General features: G+C 37.3%; 1 long non-coding RNA gene across 1 annotated transcript; it reads right to left on the bottom strand.

The window, feature by feature from the left end:
* Window positions 1–16,914: 16,914 nt before the first annotated feature.
* On the bottom strand, window positions 16,915–18,248 carry LOC146470671 (uncharacterized). The gene is made up of 2 exons (XR_014866980.1): window positions 18,111–18,248; window positions 16,915–17,072 (listed from the first exon to the last, which is right to left on the bottom strand). It is a non-coding gene; the product is annotated as an uncharacterized LOC146470671 (long non-coding RNA).
* Between the last annotated feature and the right edge of the window lie 632 nt (window positions 18,249–18,880).

The following is an 18,880-nucleotide window of genomic DNA, read 5'->3' as shown; positions in this document are numbered from 1 at the left end:
GTTTCCAAGTCCAGAGAATGTTTAAGTCAACTTAAGGCAGGAGCTAGGGTTTCCATTCATCCCGATGTTTACGTTGTACACGGTACAGTTGGAGAAAACTCAATTCCAAGAGAAAAGTCGGGTAGTTCTTCACTATTTTCTTCCATTTCTGGGGAAACTTTGTAAAAACTAAGCGAAGGAAACCCGAGTTTGTCTGATTTGCACACGTCATTTTATGGACGCGCGGCCGTGCGCATGTTGAGAAATGTACCATGATGACGCCAACAGCAATTAGATAGGGAAGCACGCGCGCTATGTTATAAAAATATTTGTTTTATTTTGAGTAATTTCATAAAAACTATCAGTCCCGTAAATAAAACCAGGAGCCATAATCAGCTTAAAAGCAGTTATAAAATTTACTTGAAAAATTGTCTCCGTCGAATAAGTGGCTACATGCGAAGCAAACACACTTATAATGGCATGCCCCCTCGAACAAGAAGTGACACTCCATCGACGACCTTGAACTCTAAGGTGACGCTTTTAGGAAGGATGGATAAGTACAAACAGGAAAATAACATGCTATGTCTTAAGAAGCGTTGTCAGTAACTTTCAAGAATCCGGCGACAGAAGCGAAAATTCGAGTTTCTTTTTATTTCCCGCAAAAGACCGTTTTGGTGAATTTTTTCCAAAAATAATATTCAAAAGTTCCAGCGAATTTTTATTTTGGCAAAAATTGGGAAAGTTCGAAATCGGCCTAAACATGGCCGATGGCCCGATTGAAATTATGCAAATTAGTACAGTTTTCAAAACTCTTGTTCAAGATAAGGAAACGTTTTCTCAAGTTGATGTTTTCACAATCGTTTTTCTATCCCTTGTGCTTGTTTCTAAACTATATTTTATCTCGACCTAAACATTCTTTCATTTGAAGTTGCCCACGTAAAGAATACAATGTTTGCTATTTCTTAGATAGAGTGATTTTGGCCATATTGCAGATGACCATATCATCGGGGTTGTACGAAGATACTGGTAATAAACGAACTGTTTTGAACGGGCAATTTTTCTTATTTATCATGTTAAAATGTTTAGTTCGGCCTGTGGAAAGTGAGCGCGCTAGGTCGAGAAGCGTGGAATGCACTTTGACACAATTCGCCATTTTAGTTCTTCATGTTACTCGTGTTCGTATGCACACGTCATATGTACAGTTCACGGAAGCTTTCAGATAAAAGCCAAGATCTCTGGATTCATCTCCTGCTTTTATACACGTAGATAACTAGCTTTAAACTTGAGTGCGCCCCATATTAGCATTAAGTTATCAAATCATTCTCTTCAGGCGAAATTTTCGAGTTTATATTGAGACGTTCAAGCGAGATGAAAGAGCCTTCCAAGGGAAAAAAAACTTGAAATCAGTGAAATTAAAACCCTGTCTCTCATATCATGCTACACTCCAAAACTACCAGTATTTTTAAGCTAGAAAGTGTAAATCCTCCCTTTTTACGTGACCTTAAAGCAGAATTTGCTGGTCTATTTTATTTGTAATATTTTTTTTTCGTGTCGCGATTGTCCAAAGACTTCATATATGACCAAACGACGTGTCAAATGTCAGAGGGCGGATACGTGACCTAAAGGCAGAATTTGCTTCAAATATTACGAACGAAGTTCATCGCAAGAAAAAACTGAAAAAATCGCGCACCGATGTAAACGTAAACATTAGCGTTTCTCGACTTGCCACATGGATGAAATGCGTCCGTTCTTTTACCTTTGTATACATTTACCACCTGAAAGTAGAAACAAAAAAGTCTTCTTGATGCCCATCTGTATAACTTTACTTGCCAATCAAGCTTAGTTTTTCTGTGTGTTTGTCGAGAATACTGAAGAAATCCTGGAAGAAATAGTGCAACGTTGTCAGCACTGACTACTTGATTCAGATTCAACCACAACCGGATAACACGACTGAAAACTAGATATAAAGAAATACTGTTACTTGTCTGCAAGCGTTACATACATTATATCTGGTGATATCACATCCCCAAGGCAAGACTGAAAATTCTCTGAAATTCCGCATATTAGAGATTCAAAGTTTTGTACGACGCAAATAATTTCCATTGCGTGAAAAGTGAAATGTGATACACAAGCGCGCGAAAAGCAAAGAATAATGACAGTCTGAAAATAATTTTTAAGCGGAATGCCCTGAGGGCAGACCGTGTCTAAAATTGGGCTCGCTATCTTTTTTTTCTTCATGTAATATATCAAACACAATAAAACGTGTTTCATCAGATATCCAAACACTGAGAAGTAGGTTGAAAAAACGAGGCGTAGCCGAGTTTTTTTTAAACGGCTTCGAGGTGTTTGGGTGTCTGATGAAACACACTTTCGAGTGTTTGATATGGCTTCTCAAATGATCAACAATTCTTGGAGAAATTCAAGGCTAAAGTTGGCAAATTTTATGGTAATTAGGATCACATATCCAAGCCACGGTCACGGTAGTGATTTTCTTTGTTTTCTTTTGATGAATTTTTAATGAGTTTGAGAAGGCAGCTTCAAATCTGGACATTAATTTATTCATTAAACTCTGCTTTCTCCTAGAAGGGATCTATTGTTCTGATTGTCAACAAAAACGGCTCAATCAAAATCTATTATTGGCGGGTATATCACGAGGGAGAGGACACGCCTCATCCCTACCCGTGTGACGTCAAATCATCATTTAACTTATTCATTCAACTTTGATTAAATTCTGTTCCCTCCTTGTGGCGGCCATATTGTTTACATATTTTAGACTCCACTATGCCATTCTCAAAAAGAAAATTAACCCTTTTGAAGCTGTAAATCGAAAAAATAACTCCTAAGAAGCACTCGACAGTTACAACGGTGAAAATTGGAGAGTTTCTGGCAAAGGAATCATGCTTTGTTTGACAGTTGTGGAACCACAATGCTAGGAGGACAGGTCATTGATAAGCTAAAACACACATCACATCACTTTGTCGAATTAATGCTTTTAAAAACGCAACACTTTTATTGAAATTACATAACCAGGATAGAAAACGTGAGTGAGGCTATGTCTGTTGTCGCAATTTCCGGTATAAATAAGTAGCGTAACACAAGGGAATACGGAAATCACGCTATCTTTGTGACTCAAACTAAGTTCCACCAGCCAGTTTTATTAGATAGTTTTAAAAACCTGCGAAGCAAACAATGGGAATAAATGAGGCCACATTAAGCATCCCGCGAAAATGCCATTAGGGGCATCTTGTTGAAATTACAAAAAGAAAAAATTGAGGCAAGTCAAGGTATATTTGATGGACTGAAACGAAAATCGTGTAGTTTTCCTCCCCCAAGATCCACCCTGTGTTGTCTGTGCCGGATTCTCGTCAATAACATTACAGGAAAGGTGAAACCGAAATTAACTTAAATCATGTTAAATGAAAAGTCAACAAATCAAGAACTTTCGAAACCTCGATGTGTTATTTCTCAATACTATCCTCAAACAAAAAGCTAATCTATTTAGGAGAGTGAGTTTGTCTTTCGCCATGGCACCTCACCGTGCAGATCCAGTTCAAAAGAGGTGCAAGATTTGCAATGTGTTACGCTTAAATGCGTTCACGTTCACTCGCACCTGAAGGTACAAAAGATCGCCGTCCATCATCTTGGACTTTCATTCGCAACATTCTGTTCATTCTGCCCCTGGGAGCAGAATGGATGGAATGGCATTCTGTCCATTCCGAAATAGGAATGCGGAATAGAAAAACGCGCGCATTTTACATTCTGGCCATTCTCATTCCAGAATTGTAAATAAAAAAACGCACCCTTAATCCGATTGGAACTCGTAATTAAGTTATATCTTCAAGGAGGTCAGCGGTGCGGGTAAGATGGCTGCTAGACACGTTTATCCCGCTCTGTAATGTCTTAGCCGGGAAAACCTACATGGGTTCTTCTTACAAATCCAGAGGACCTTAGGCAGCAGTTTGAAGTTTACGAGACTTATTTATGAAAGCTTAACCGTGTGTCTGAATGTCGAAACGAGCAGAATGCTCATCAAGCTCAAGTTCGAACTCTCAACCTACACCGAAGCGAAATCGCGGTGAGATAGACAACGAAGTCGATACAGATTCACCTCTGCCCTTAAAAGTCATCTTAGACAAACTTAGCGCTAAAGAAAGCAGAATGGAGGATAATTTTAACAATCTGCACACTGAAGTATCAACCTTAAGATGCGAACTCATGCAAGAAATGGAACGTGTCAAATGTACAATCAAAGAGATCGAAAAATCCCTCGAGAATGCGTTAGCCACGATGGAAGATGTCCAGGAAGACTTCAAGACTCTCAAAGATTAAAAAAGGACACATCAAGAAATGCTCGACCGCCAGTCACGGGAAATCAAGTTATTAAAAGAGGAGCTTGCTAAATCACAAGCTGAAACTGCGCTACTGAAAACGTCACAACAAAGAACACAAGAAAGTCTCGTTGCCCTAGAAGATTACACAAGGAGATCTCGAAAACTTAAGCTTCATGAACATCCGCCAAGAGGCTGACGAAAATTGCTCTGATATAGTCTACAATATAATCGAAAATGAGCTAAAGATAGACCCACAAGACATAAGATTTCATGCTGTGCATCGTGTCGGAAAACCACCGTCGCGAAACAGTGATAACAACAGTTCGCCGCGCCCTCGCGCCATCATTGCAAGGTTCGTCGTGAGGGAAGACAGAGAAGCGGTTTTTGCCGTGAAAAACCGTCTAAAGCATTCCCGACACTACAAAGATGCTTATATCACGAAAGATTATGCAAGAGCGATCCAAGAAGAGAGAAAAACTTTGATTCAAGCCATGTATGTTGCAAAAGAACAAGGATGTGACGCTAAAGTTATCAACCGAACCCTCTACATCAACAAACAAGCTTTCAATGTAACCAACATTCCACACGATTTTCGTCCCACCGCCCCTTAATTTCCATCAACAGAAATTTATGGTTGCTTCTGCCCAGATTTTAACCTGGAACCCGCTTTGGCTATTCACGGACACCGATCAAGGTTTCATTGTAGTTTGATATGTTTGTGTGGCTTGGTCTGTATGTAAGTTGCTGTGTTATTTATGTTCATGTTTGTTTTGTACTTTATAATACGATAAGATTCTTGCTACTCGTGTTTTCATCGTTTCCCTATTTATGCGATTGCTTAATTGAATCTCTAGTTACCGAAAAAACTGCTCGCAAAAAATTACCTTTGGAAGCTTTGCGTTCTCCGTCACCCGCGCCTGTTGCTCGCACCTTCAGAAAAAATCGTTGATTTTAATTCCCTTGATTTAAAATGCCTGTCGTTAAATGTCAAAGGTATAAAATTATACATAACATACTACCCACCCAATTTAGCTTACACCGCGATGGAATAGCCGAAAGTGACATCTGTCCTCTGTGCAAAAATGAGAGACAAACCTTATACCACTTGTTCGTCCTCTGCACCGAAGTGCACTCCTTCTGGAATACATTTTAAGACTGGTGGCTACAAAAGACCCATGTTAAGCTTTCTTTAAATCAAAGTAATATACTTTACGGCTTTTTCGAAAAATCTTCATATTGGCAGGCTTTTAACTACTCAATACTCATAGCAAAATACCATATCTTCTGTACAAGCAAAGGCGGGGGTGTACTGAGTTTCCAGAGCTTCCTTTTACGACTTTCCGATAAATTCAGACTCTACAACAGATTGCTGTCGCTAATAAGTGTTTGTCAAATTTTAGACTAAGATGGGCACTTCTTCTTCCTTAAAAATTGCTTTATATAAATATATATTTTTTCTTTTAATTTAGTAAGAATCTTTAGCAGTTGCTTTCTAGCTTGATCATTTTGTACGGAATCACTGTAAAATTTGTAAAAATTGTATTTGATGTAAAGTAACGTTTTGTTAGTAAAAATGAGAAAAAGTGTTCACTAAAAGACATAGCGTTATTCCTGTAACTAGTGTGAACATTGTAAGCACGTTTAGTTTTGTAAGTATAGTTAGTATTGTTAACAATGTAGCTATAGTCATTGTGGTTAGTACTCTGTGTATTGTAAGTAATGTTAATAGTTCTCAGTTTTGTAAATATCATGTCATGTATGCAAATAAAAATTGTTAAAAAAATAATAAAAAAAAAAGTTATATCTTCAACCAATGCCATATAAAGACCACTACAATTTGAATAATCACTAGACTTTTTTACACAGGTTATGAGCGAAATGCAGTGAGACATGTTTCCTGTATACTACACAATTTGTCATTTATAGAGGACAGGAAAGAAAAATACCACACATTACACGCGTATATTAGGATACTTTTCCTTTGGATAAGTGGCGTACTAAGATGTGCTATAGCACTAGAAAAGGGATTCGAACGCGCACAGATGGAGCGCGAATCGCAAATGAAAAGGCGAGAAAGATTCTTTTCTTCCTCTTCCTCTGTTTTTGATCGTCATCATTGAAAAATAAAAACACACATAATATTGATATTAAGCACAAACGAATACATTATATCTGTGTGATACAATGTAATGCTGTTTCTTGCCCTAGGTCTCTAAAACCCTTTACCTGGTCACCCTATCGTCATTTCGAAAGCGTCTTTTCTGGATGAAAATCACTGGCTGTACTGATTTAGATGTCTTTCGTTCGCCTTCTTTGGAGAGTAGTAAACAAGAAGGATTATTTCGTACTATAATCTGATGAGCTTTAAATAATACAGTTTTCCCTGAAACTTGTTTTCACTAAATTGCCAATACCTTTTAGCTATTTGCAAGCACTGTAGAGCCGAACACTCAGGCTTACCGTTTTAATGAAAAACAAAGAGGCTACAGTTTAATCTTGGCCAGCCGATCTCGATCCCGAGACAAGCCTTGGACTTCATCATCATCATCATCATCATCATCATCATCATCATCTTTATCTAAACATGGTATTACAATCATTTACATGTACATTGAAAAAATGGTCTTCCTGTTAGCTGGCCTAATTAATATAACGGGATGAAATTACAAACTCTTGCCTCGACAGGGATGTTGTTCCAGAGGACAGATCCTCTACCCTCTATCCTCTATTGATGATAAACGCCTTTTCAAACCATCAGAATTTCTGACACTGCAACAGATCACGTCTTGTTTTTGTGAACTTGGGACCAAGGTTTGTCACCAATAGGCCTCATCACGGTTTTCGACGCCATTTTGACGAGTAGGCAAATAGGCTTGAAATAACAGTGTTTGTATGTAAATCAGATGTCAAACTACTTTCATAAAACATCGCTTTTGAAAAATTCATGAATTGGAACTTTAAGCACCAGGAAAAGGATTTTAGAAAAAAATTGGAGGGATGTAGCTGTGCCAGAAAGCGTCCAGTCGTGTTTTGAACTTTCCATACATTTGTCTGTAAAACGAACCAGCCCTGAACTGCTACTAAGAATAGTTCGCGGTAAAAAAAATACAGGGAAATGTATGGAAAGTTCAAAACACGACTGGACGCTTTCTAACGCAGCTACATCCCTCCAATTTTTTTCTTAAAATCTTTTTCCGAATGCCAAAAGTTTTCAATTCATGAATTTTTCAGAAGAGATGTTTTATGAAAATTATTTGACATCGGATTTCCATACAAACACTGTTATTTCAAGCCTGTTTGCCTACTCGTCAAAATGGCGTCGACAACCGTGATGAGGCCTATTGATTATAACTGTCGATGGCATTCACGCTGCAAAAGGGGAGTTCAAGTTTGACAACGAAAGAGAAGCGATTCTTGCCGAAAAACCTGGACCACCCCACTGTTATCTTACCAATAAAACATCTGTGCATTGGTCAGTGACAATCCCTTGAGAAACGTGAAAATGGGTTGGTTGCAAATGCTTTGCGAGAAGTTCGAACTGAAGAGCTTTATAACAGACCGGAGAAAGAAAGCCTCCTATAAAGATGCTCTCACTGACCTTGTCAAAGCCCGTTCGTGTGGTACTCTGGAGCACACTAGGAAGATTTAACAATGATGACGTCACGCTTAAACAGCGACGCCCGTGCGAGATTGAAAAGACCATCTCTTAGACCGAACATACCAGTCGTGACCCTTGTCCTTTGACACCATGCAGTGCGCGCTCTAGAAAATAAGATCCCAAAAAATTTCAACCTTTTCCAGGTGCTAACGCGTCCTCAATTTAGGTGGAATTGCCTTTGATAAATTTGACCATTAAGCTACGTTAAGAGCCTTAATTCTCTGAAAGTAGATTCCATTACTTTCGAGCGAGCAATAGACGTTAGTGCGGATTGCCTACTAGACACGAAAGAGGAGTTTCCTCGTGCCAGAACTACCTATCTCTCTCGACTGCCTCTGAGAGGGAAGCAACCTGCATGCTATACCAAGACTGCAATTGTATTTTAAAGAGTTAACCTGAAAAAAATTCTTTTTTCGTTCCATTCATGGTGAACGTCCTTATTGCATCTTTTCAACTTGATCCGCACGGTGAGATGCCATGGCGAAAGACAACCTCACTCTCCTAAATAGATTAGCTTTTTGTTTGAGGATAGTATTGAGAAATACCACATTAAGGTTTCGAAAGTTCTTGATTTGTTGACTTCTCATTTAAGTTAATTTCGTTTTACTTTTCCTGTAATGTTATTGATGAGAATCCGGCAAAGACAACACAGGGTGGATATTAGGGGAGGAAAACTACACGATTTTCGTTTCAGTCACTCAAATATACCTTGACTTGCTGTCTTTTTCAGTTTTTTTCTTCCGGTGAACTTCGTTCGTAATATTTGAAGCAAATTCTGCTTTTAGGTCACGCATCCGCCCTCTGACATTTGACACGTCGTTTGGTCATATATGAAGTCTTTGGACAATCGTGACACGAAAAAAATTATGATACAAATAAAAAAGAACGCGACCCAGAACTTAACTCGGCGCCTCACGGCCAGAGTAATTAGACACTAACTTATGGAAGACAATTAAATGTTATAATAAAATACTTAAAATTGTTTTACAAGTGTATTATCCTTAGCGCTACGTTACTTTGTAAAACGGAAATAATAATACATGACAGGGCGAACAGAACTAAATGTTTTGTAAGAAATCCCACTTTTTTGTATATATCTATCCTGTTCGCCTGGTTATCACGATGTATAAATTCACCAAACTGAAACTTATTTTTGGTACTGGCGTTGATGTATAAAAAGTATTTCGGCCTATAATGGTAAAATGCTTTAGGGCTAAACAGTGGCGAGAAAAGTGAAATATACCTGACAAAACCTCTAAGTTCGAAAGATGGAGTGGTATTGTAGAAAAAAAAAAGTTAGTTTATATTTTTCGATGTTATAAATAAACTGCCATGGATTACAGCGTAACAGTTCTTTAATTGGGACCAGCCGGGGAAGGGGGGTGCGATTATAATCAAACATTACTGATATCTTTTTTTAAGTTTTAGATAGGTTATATTTCAAGTTTCGTATAAACTCAAAGCCCCATCCGCACCAACATAAACATGTTGAATTAAACTAGGTTTAACAAAGTGAAAATTGGTAACAGAAAGCTGAACCATTAGCTTTGACATAGGATTCAAGTAAACCTTAACTTATCCTTTCATTCGTACTAAATCTGTAGTCGACAAAAATCCTAAAGCAGCTTTTATAAACGGAAACAATTTTTTAAACTGTGTTTGACTAAACAGCTTTTAAAGATGTTTAAGCCTTGGTGTGAACGGGGGATTAGTCTTATCGATGATGTGAAATATGATTTGCGATATTTTTTTTGTTAAATGTTGTAAATTATTGTTAGAACGGTCTTTTCTTTTCAATAAAGCTTTTGTATATATACAAAAAAATATCAAACAAATGCCTAAACATTGGCGAACAAATTGTGGCCATTCTCAACATAACAGGTTACCATAGCAACAGTTTAACCTGTTGAAAACACCGCTAATTTCATCTGCGAGTGGTTGTAACTTAAAAACGAGCTCAGTGACCCCCATTTAGAACTGTAATCAGCTTGTTTAGATACAACGTCCTGCAAAGTTAAAAAAAAAAAGAATTTAGGGAGGAGGTTTGGAACCACCTTAAATTGTTTTTTTGGCAACAAGCAAGTGAATGAAGTTTATTTTGCCACACCACAAATACAATGTAAAAAAAGAAAAATAGAAAAAAAATGTAACAATGGCGAGGAGACCTAAAGGAAACTATGAAGCTTATATTAATTAGGTCTCCTCAGTTATTATTTTACAAGATGAAATCAAAAAAGGAAATAAGAACACGACGACGGATACAATTACAATGTCAAACGGAAGGATATATTACGAGAAGAAAAGCTACAAGAAAATGAAAACTACTTGTAGTTATTATAGAAAAACGTTTCAAGTGCTTTCTAAAAGGAGATAGAGGAGGACGAGTTGACGATTTCGGTACACAAGGAGTTGTAAGACCGCAGGTAAGACCGCGCCTATTACTCAGTAAAGCCAAAACTTAGCGAGCTTTCAAATTAGCTGTAAAATACTATACACAATGTTCAACACATTCGGTTCATTTTATTTTTTTTTACTTTACATTTTCTTACGCCCTAAAATTTTAAAAATTCATTAATTAACTACTTTGCTAGCATTTAGCATCATCACGATTTCATTAGTATCCCAACTGCCGGAATATTGCTATATGTTTTTTATCTTCGTATGGCCATCCAAGATTCATTCGTCTAGTCAGTCTATTCTTTCACGATCCAAAGTTCTTGCTGCAGCACAAATTTGTCTGGCTGTTCTTTCAAACTATAATAAGGAAAGAAGATAAAACTATTATGAGTAAAAGAACTACGAAAGTTAAACGTGAACTCTCGCATACTGCATTTCGATTCCTTAGTTGACAGTCAATCATTTGGTAACTCTTCAGCTATAAGATGTTTGGTTCAATTATAATTAGTTGACCACGAGCGCGTAAAATGCCAGGAGCAGGCACACTGGACAATAACTTGCCAACAAGCTATCGGGTTAACAAGTCCAACTCCGAATCTGTCGTTACTGAAAATCCCCCTTTGATGTAAACTTGCAACAAAACTTGAATTCACTCATTTTTTGGTACTATTTTCAATACCCTTAAAACAAGAGATCATAACACTCATTATGCAGAGTTTTGAAGTATTAATTGATGACTTTTCTTTTTCAGCAAACGCATCAACACAGAAACAAACTGAATTTTCAATGCAGTTCTTTCATTTTTGTCCTCTTTTTGTTTCATTTTGTCTATTTATCCCAGAGGTACAAACCTTTCTCTGCAGTTCCCTTTTCCTCCCTGGGGGCAATGTTCCACCAAACCCCTCGCTGTTTTCAACAAAGGTGCTGAACAGCAACAAAGCCGATATTAAAACCAACGCTGTAATCTTCATTTCACCGTCAACTCAGTTCACTTGCTGTTAAACTATGGTTTCATTCGCTGTGTCTCCTTGTTTATAAAGATCCCTCGAGGTTTTTTAAAGTGTTTGATAACGAATCATCGAGAATCACGTGGGCTTCATCGTCAAGAGTAAGCCATTTATATACTTATTCGTGTCACTTCATACTAATTATAAAGTCATAAAAGCGAATTTAATTTTTGTCTTCCGCAGGAACATAAATATGCTCAATGCTCAAACTCATCTCGTTTGAAAGTTAATGAAGTTCTATTTCCAACCGTCTAAGGATTTAAGAAGAAATTCAAATGCTCGAGCGTAGAGGTCTCTTTTTGAAACTAACGTATGTCGTTTGGGGGAATCCTTAACTTGGTCACTTCTGAGTTAAAGATGGAAGTTAAGGTTTCGACTACATAAGATATCCCTATTTCCTGTAACCAATCAGAGTACTTGAAAACCGAGTTCATTTTTATGGCTTTTTCATCAACTGAGAGAGGTCAACGTATTAAAGAGCAGATGGGATTTTTCCTAAAACATTAATGGCCCGAACTCTCAAGATGTGTGGTGGAATTGATCTTTTTAACTCTTGACAGAAATACCTCACAAACCATTAAATAAATGTAATCAGCCTCCATTTTCGTTTCTCTTGATAAACGATTCCCTTAATGGAATTAGGCCTGGTCACAGGTTTACAATTTCGCCTCAATTTGTCAAAGCAGCATTAAAATATTAACTGTTTGACAAAGATAAAGTGTAGCTCCAAAAGAAAAATTGAAAAAAATCGATGATAAATAGTTGGTATATTAACTCATGACTTGTACTTGCATAAATAAAGTTTCAGACGGTGGGTTAAAATTAAATTAATCTCGTTTCTTAAAAATGCATGGATCCGGGTCAGGAAAAAGGGATTTCCTGTCTTCCTGTCTTGTCGCGGGGCCCTTGCAAACGCAGTTAATTATTTACTGGTTTTCACTTTCTGACTGCATTTTTTATGTCCCATATGTTCAACTTCTTCTGTTACAAAGCTTGCTCAAAAGCCCTACAAACTATATGCCTGTGTCATTGACTGAAAAAAATATATCTACTATAGTATTTATCCACCAGGCGTTTGAAACATAACCTTACCTCTTTTCACACAAACCGATATTTTTTTTCACAACCTTACTGATGAATGTAGAAGATTATGATTAATTTCTTCAAAACTACCTGTTGCATAAATAAAATTAGGAGCTATAATCAGGGATGGAGAACGTAACCAGGATGCCATTTTGACTTCTGGGCTTCCTTCCCTTTCCCTTCCCCTCCCCCACTTCCCCCGTTTACCCGAAAAGCTTTATACTCCAGGCCAACGATGACCAATCTTTTTTTTTTTATCTAATTACGGTAAAAAAAAAATAAGAGTTCAAATAGCCGTCTCGTTTATCGCCCAAGGTCTAAACTGAGGATAATTAAGTCCTCGAGGTCTTTAAACAGTTCCGTAGTTCAATCCAACACTGCTGAATGTCACTAAAATGCTTTCAACATTCAAAGACTTCCCCTGTCCATCGTTGCCTAATGCGTTTGCAATAATTGAAGAGGCGCCTTGGGGGTTTATTATTTTTCTTATTCGGGAGGCGATCATTAAACCCTGTTAAGAAACATTTGTTAATCAAACGAAAACCTAACCTTAGTATCAGGTCTTCTATTCAAGCTCTTGCATAATTTCGGAATCTGCTTCGCCCATGACTCCACCACTAGTTACGAAATCGATTTTGAAGAGAAGCTTGTGACGCTAAAGAACGTTTTAAGTCAATGGACAACTAGGAACGTAACTCTCATAGGAAGAATTTGTATTGTTAAGACCCTTTGCAATTTCTAAGTTGATTTATAATACGTCTTTTTTTAAAGTGCCTCCGCACTTTGCTGAAAAAGTTAACGATATTTGCTTCAAATTTATCTGGAATTTCAAGCACAAACAAAACAAAAATACTTCCTGTGGGTAAAGGCGGCCTTAATATGGTTCATTTCACCATATTGGATAAATCGCTTAAAGCAGCTTGGGTCAAAAGTTTACATGAAACTGACGGTAGTAAATGGTGTTCCGTATTCCCCTCTATTGTATCTCAATATGGGGGTCGATTTATCTTTGAATCTAATTCTGACACAACGATTTAAATTTGACCACACATATGCTAAGGTTTTACAGAAATATACTGACTGTTTGGCAGAAATTGCACTCTAAGGACCCTTGCACGATTATGGAATATCAACATGAAACTATTTGGAACAACCGTTTCGTAGGAATAGACGGGAAACCTGTGTTTTACGCGTCATGGTACTGAAAAGTGGTTTGGCAGTGGACTTTTTAACTTATAATGGTCTTCTCTCTGCGATCCCTAACCTATGAAAAAATATTTTGTGCTGAAAATGCTTAAACCTCCGAACGTAGACAGGATACTAGCCGAACAAAATCTCACATTTAAAGCTATTTATGAGTTATCCTTCAAAGTCACAATGGAAAACAAACTTAGATGTTTTCAATATAAGGTGGTACATAACATTCTACCAACTAATAGCAAACTTTACGAAATGAAGCTGAGAACATCTCCGAGCTGTGATCGTTGTAATCACCCCCATGAAAATTTACTTCACCTTCTATATGAATGCCCCAGTACTCAAATTTTTTGGCTTATGGTAATCAGTTGGTGGAACAAAAAGAGATGGGAAAATGTCACCTTAAACGCTACGGATATTCTATATGGTTATAAGCCTGAATTAAATATTTGTCTAGCTCTCAATCATTATGTCATCATTATAAAATATCACATCTTTCATTCGTGGTTAAACAAAGCCTCCTCCAGTTTTGAAAACTTATGTCTCGAGGGATGTGCTACTTGCTATTTTATTTTCCTTTTTCATTTTTTATTTATGTCTTGCTTATTAGTTATAATTTCTTTCTCTTGTATGTATACTAGCCCAATTGAAAAACAAGTTAAAGAAAGGTAAAAGTTCTTTGTATTCTAGTTGTGTAAGTATCCGTAGTGTAAGTTATGTGGCTGCTGTATTGTATACAAATAATTCAACAAACATACAAGAGAGGATGAAAAATATTATTAAAAAACAAATCAGGCCTTCTTAAGAAAGGTTTCTCTTTCCTTTTCCCTCCCTTCCACCTTTCTCCCGAAAAGCTTTATCCTCCAGGTCAACGATGGCCCTTTTTTAATACGGTAAAAAATAACAAAACAAACAACCGTCTCGGTTATGTCAATATGTTAATCCCGTTCAAGCTGGTTTAAAACAAAGCATGTCATTTTCCTGTTTTTACTTATTCATCCGTTCTAAAAGCGTCGCCTTAGAGCCCAACTGCGTCGATGGAGTGTCACTTCCTTGTTCGAGGGGGCGCACCAGTATAAGTATGTTTGCTCTCATGTAGCCACTTATTCGAGGGAGACAATTTTTCGAGTAAATTCTATAACTTAAGTGCCATAGGAAGTCGAATGGCGAGAGGTTATGGTTTTTCTGTTTGTTTTTTTAGCTGAAGTTGAATTTTATCAGGAACCTTAATCAGAGCCATAATCAGGGATGGAGAACGTAAACGTGGGGTTGCGAGTGTTGTACCAAAAAATCTACTTTTACAAAAAATTGCGCTACCCTCACGTCATAAACCCACGCCGATACACGATCTGTTCGCAACTGCTTAACAAGTTGCATAGTAACTGCGAGGATCTTTCTTCTTTTTGATCTTTCATCTTCAGTTCAAAATATATGTTTCATATATTTATATTAATTTAATCTCATCCTTTGCGGGTATATACGAACTCACAATATGACCAGTTCCCAGTTGGCGTGATAGCTCAGTCAGTAGAGCACTGCACCGGCATCGCAGAGGTCATGGGTTCGAATTCCGTTCAAGCCTGAATTTTTTTCAGGCTTTCTTTTTGCAACTGCTTAAGTTGCGTAGTAACTGCGAGGATCTTTCTTCTATTTGGTTTAAATAGTACCCGAAAAATGTCTAAAGTTCAGTTTTTTGTTGTTGGAGAAAGTCTAAACGGTTATGGAAAGTTATGATGCTGCGGACACGCATGAAAACTTGTCAGTTTTTTCTCTAGTAGTTTTGTTTCACCTCTTCAGTTCATTATTAAAGTTCTGCCGGAAGCATTTTGTGAATTATTAGCTTATTTTGATGTTAAAGTGCTAGTTTGATGTTGAGGAAATCATTTATCAAGCGAACTCAAAAAAAAAGAAAGAGTTTGAAAACAGATAAGAACGTGTTTACAGCTTTATTGTCCTTTCGATGACCATGGAAATCAACAGCTAATAATCGAATGATCTCAAGTCTTAAATACGTGTAATACTTCTTGAAAGCAGTAAGCTAACAGCCGTCACAAGAAGCAGTAAGCTTTTCGGCAAAAGGTATATTTGGGAGGAGATAGTTTTTCTCAAAAGAGTAGTAAAATTTGGAGAAATAAGAAATAGTTAAGATTTGATGTAGTTTAAAAATTAGAATTTGAAGTTAAAAATTGATATATGGACACCCAAACAGTCCCCTACCAACCTGGTGTGCGCTTGGGTTGGGGGTAACTGTCTGTTGGTGTTCCAAAAATAATTTTCTTTCTTTTATCCTTGCTCCTTTTATTCGTGCTAAATCTGTAGTCGACAAAAATCCGAAAGCAGCTTTTATAAAAGAAACAATTTTAAACTGTGTTTAACTAAACAGCTTTTAAACGTGTTTAAGCCTTGGTGTGAACGGGGCATAAGTCTTATCCATGATGTGAAATATGATTTGCGATGTTTTGTTTAATTTAATGTTGTAAATTAATATTAGAACGGCCTTTTGTTTTCAATAAAGCTTTTGTATACAGCTATTTCAATTAACGTTGTCGGATCAAAATAAAGCTAAAAGACAAGACCGCAATGTTTTGTGGGATTATTTTTTATGAATAATTTCATCAAAATCATCCCTGCACGTGCAGGTCATTGTACTGCTAATTACAACCTATTGTTTTCTCCAGGCATGACCGATTTTGATAAATTTATTCATAAAAATCCCACGTAAACTTTCGGTCTTGTCTTTTAGCTTTATGCTTTGAACCGACAACGTTAATTGAAATAGCTGTATATATAGATAACAGACATTTAAGCAAATGCTTAAACATTGGCGAACAAATTGTGGTCATTCTCAACATAATAGGTTACCATAGCAACCCTTTAACCTGTTGAAAACGCCGCTAATTTTATCTTTGAGTGCTTGTAACTCAGAAACGAGCTCAGTGACCCCCATTTAGAACTGTAACCAGGTTGTTTAGATAAAACGTTCTGCAAAGTTTAAAAAGAACATTTAGGGAGGAGGTTTGGAACAACCTTAAATTTTCGATTTTTGGGGGGGGTTGTTTTTGTTGTTGTTGTTGTTGTTTTTGTTTTTTGCAGATAGCAGGTAAGACCGCACCTAACTTGGCCAAAACTTAGCGAGGTTTCAAATTAGCCGTAAAAACCGGGCACAATATTCAACACATTCCGTTCATTTTATTTTTTTATACTTTACATTTTCTTACTCCCTAATATTTTCACAATTCATTAATTAACTTGTTTGCTAGCATTTAGCATCATCATGATTTCATTAACGTCCAAACTGCCAGAATATGGCTCTTTGTTTTTTATCTTCGTATTTCCATCCAAGATTCATTCGTCTAGTTCTATTCTTTCACAATCCAAAGTTCTTGCTGCAGCACAAATGTCTCTGGCTGTTCTTTCAAACTATAATAAGGAAAGAAGATAAAACTATTATAAGTAAAAGTTCTACGACAGTTGAATGTGAACCCTCTCATACTGCATTTCGATTCCTTAGTTGACAGTCAATCGTTAGGTAATACTTCAGCTATAAGCTGATTGGTTTAATTGGTTGACCACGTGCGCGTAAAACTTGCAGGAGCGGGGACGCTAGACGATAACTTACCAGCAAGCTATCGGAATGCCCACCTCCCCCCACCCTGACTCCCCCCAGGAGCTATCTCGCAGGCTAACTACAAATGACAAATGACGGTGAATTTAATTGCAGGTATCTGACACGCCATATTTGACAGCGATTTTATACGGCGATCGACAAAATTTAAATCTTCATTGCGGCAGCTGCGCACCTGTCGCGTAATAAAACAAGCCTGGCGATTTTCAATCGGCTGGTATGTCGTTAGCTTTGAAGCTGGTTTCTACTGCCGACGAAGTGGCAGTCGTGTTCGGCAGAAACGTAGAAAAGGAGGACCGCGAGGTTATCCCTATAGGAGAGGTCCCATGACTGAACTTTTTTAAAAATATTGAAAATTGCAAAAAAACGTGGTTAAAAATCACTGGTGCAAGTGCAAAATGGTTAGTAAAAATAATATTTAAATTGAAAATATATACAGTTGAGACGGAATCATAAGCACCATCACAAGAAAATGGAACACTTCCGTCGAGCTTACAATTCCGCTAATGACTCCGTTGTTTGGTTTTCACTCGGCCGTAGGCGATCATACGACTCCGCTAACGACCCCGACCTTACTGAAAATCACCCGTTCATGTAAACTCGCAATAAAACTTGAATTCACTCATTTTTTGGGTACTATTTTCAATACCCTTAAAACAAGAGATCATAACACTCATTATGCAGAGTTTTGAAGTATTAATTGATGACTTTTCTTTTTCAGCAAACGCATCAACACAGAAACAAACTGAATTTTCAATGCAATTCCAATGCAATTCATTCATTTTTGTCCTCTTTTTGTTTCATTTTTGTCTATTTATCCCAGAGGTACAAACCTTTCTCTGCAGTTCCCTTTTCCCCCCTGGGGGCAATGTTCCACCAAACCCCTCGCTGTTTTCAACAAAGGTGCTGAACAGCAACAAAGCGGATATTAAAACCAACGCTGTAATCTTCATTTCACCGTCAACTCAGTTTACTTGCTGTTAAACTATGGTTTCACTCGCTGTGTCTCCTTGTTTATAAAGATCCCTCGAGGATTTTTAAAGCCTAACGAATCATCGAGAATCACGTGGGCTTCATCGTCAAGAGTAAACCATTTATCTTCTTGTTCGTGTCACTTCATACTCATTATAAAGTCAAAAAGCGAATTTAATTTTTGTCTTCCGTAGGAACATACGTATACTCAATGCTCAAATCCATATCGTTTGAAAGTTAATGAAGTTCTATTTCCAACCGTCGAAGGATTTTATTTGGGGAGAAATTCCAATGTTTGAGCGTAAAGGTCTCTTTTTGAAACTGACGTATGTCGTTTGGGGGAATCCTTAACTTGGTCACTCCTGAGTTAAAGATGGAAGTTAAGGTTTCGACTACATAAGATATCCCTATTTTCTGAAACCAATCAGAGTCCCTGAAAACCGAGTTCATTTTTATGGCTTTTTCATCAACTGAGAGAGGTCAACGTATTAAAGAGAAGATGGGATTTTGCCTAAAATATTAATGGCCCTAACAATCAGGATTCCAATCAACAATTATTTAGATAAACATATACAGGCAAAAACTAACGAAAGAAAAGTCCTACGTTTCGGCGACATCTTGGCGCCATTGT

The sequence above is a fragment of the Pavona decussata genome, unplaced genomic scaffold, assembly GCF_977016875.1.
Source record: "Pavona decussata unplaced genomic scaffold, jaPavDecu1.1 SCAFFOLD_112, whole genome shotgun sequence".
Taxonomy (NCBI): domain Eukaryota; kingdom Metazoa; phylum Cnidaria; class Anthozoa; order Scleractinia; family Agariciidae; genus Pavona; species Pavona decussata.
This window is presented reverse-complemented; position numbering and strand designations above follow the sequence as displayed.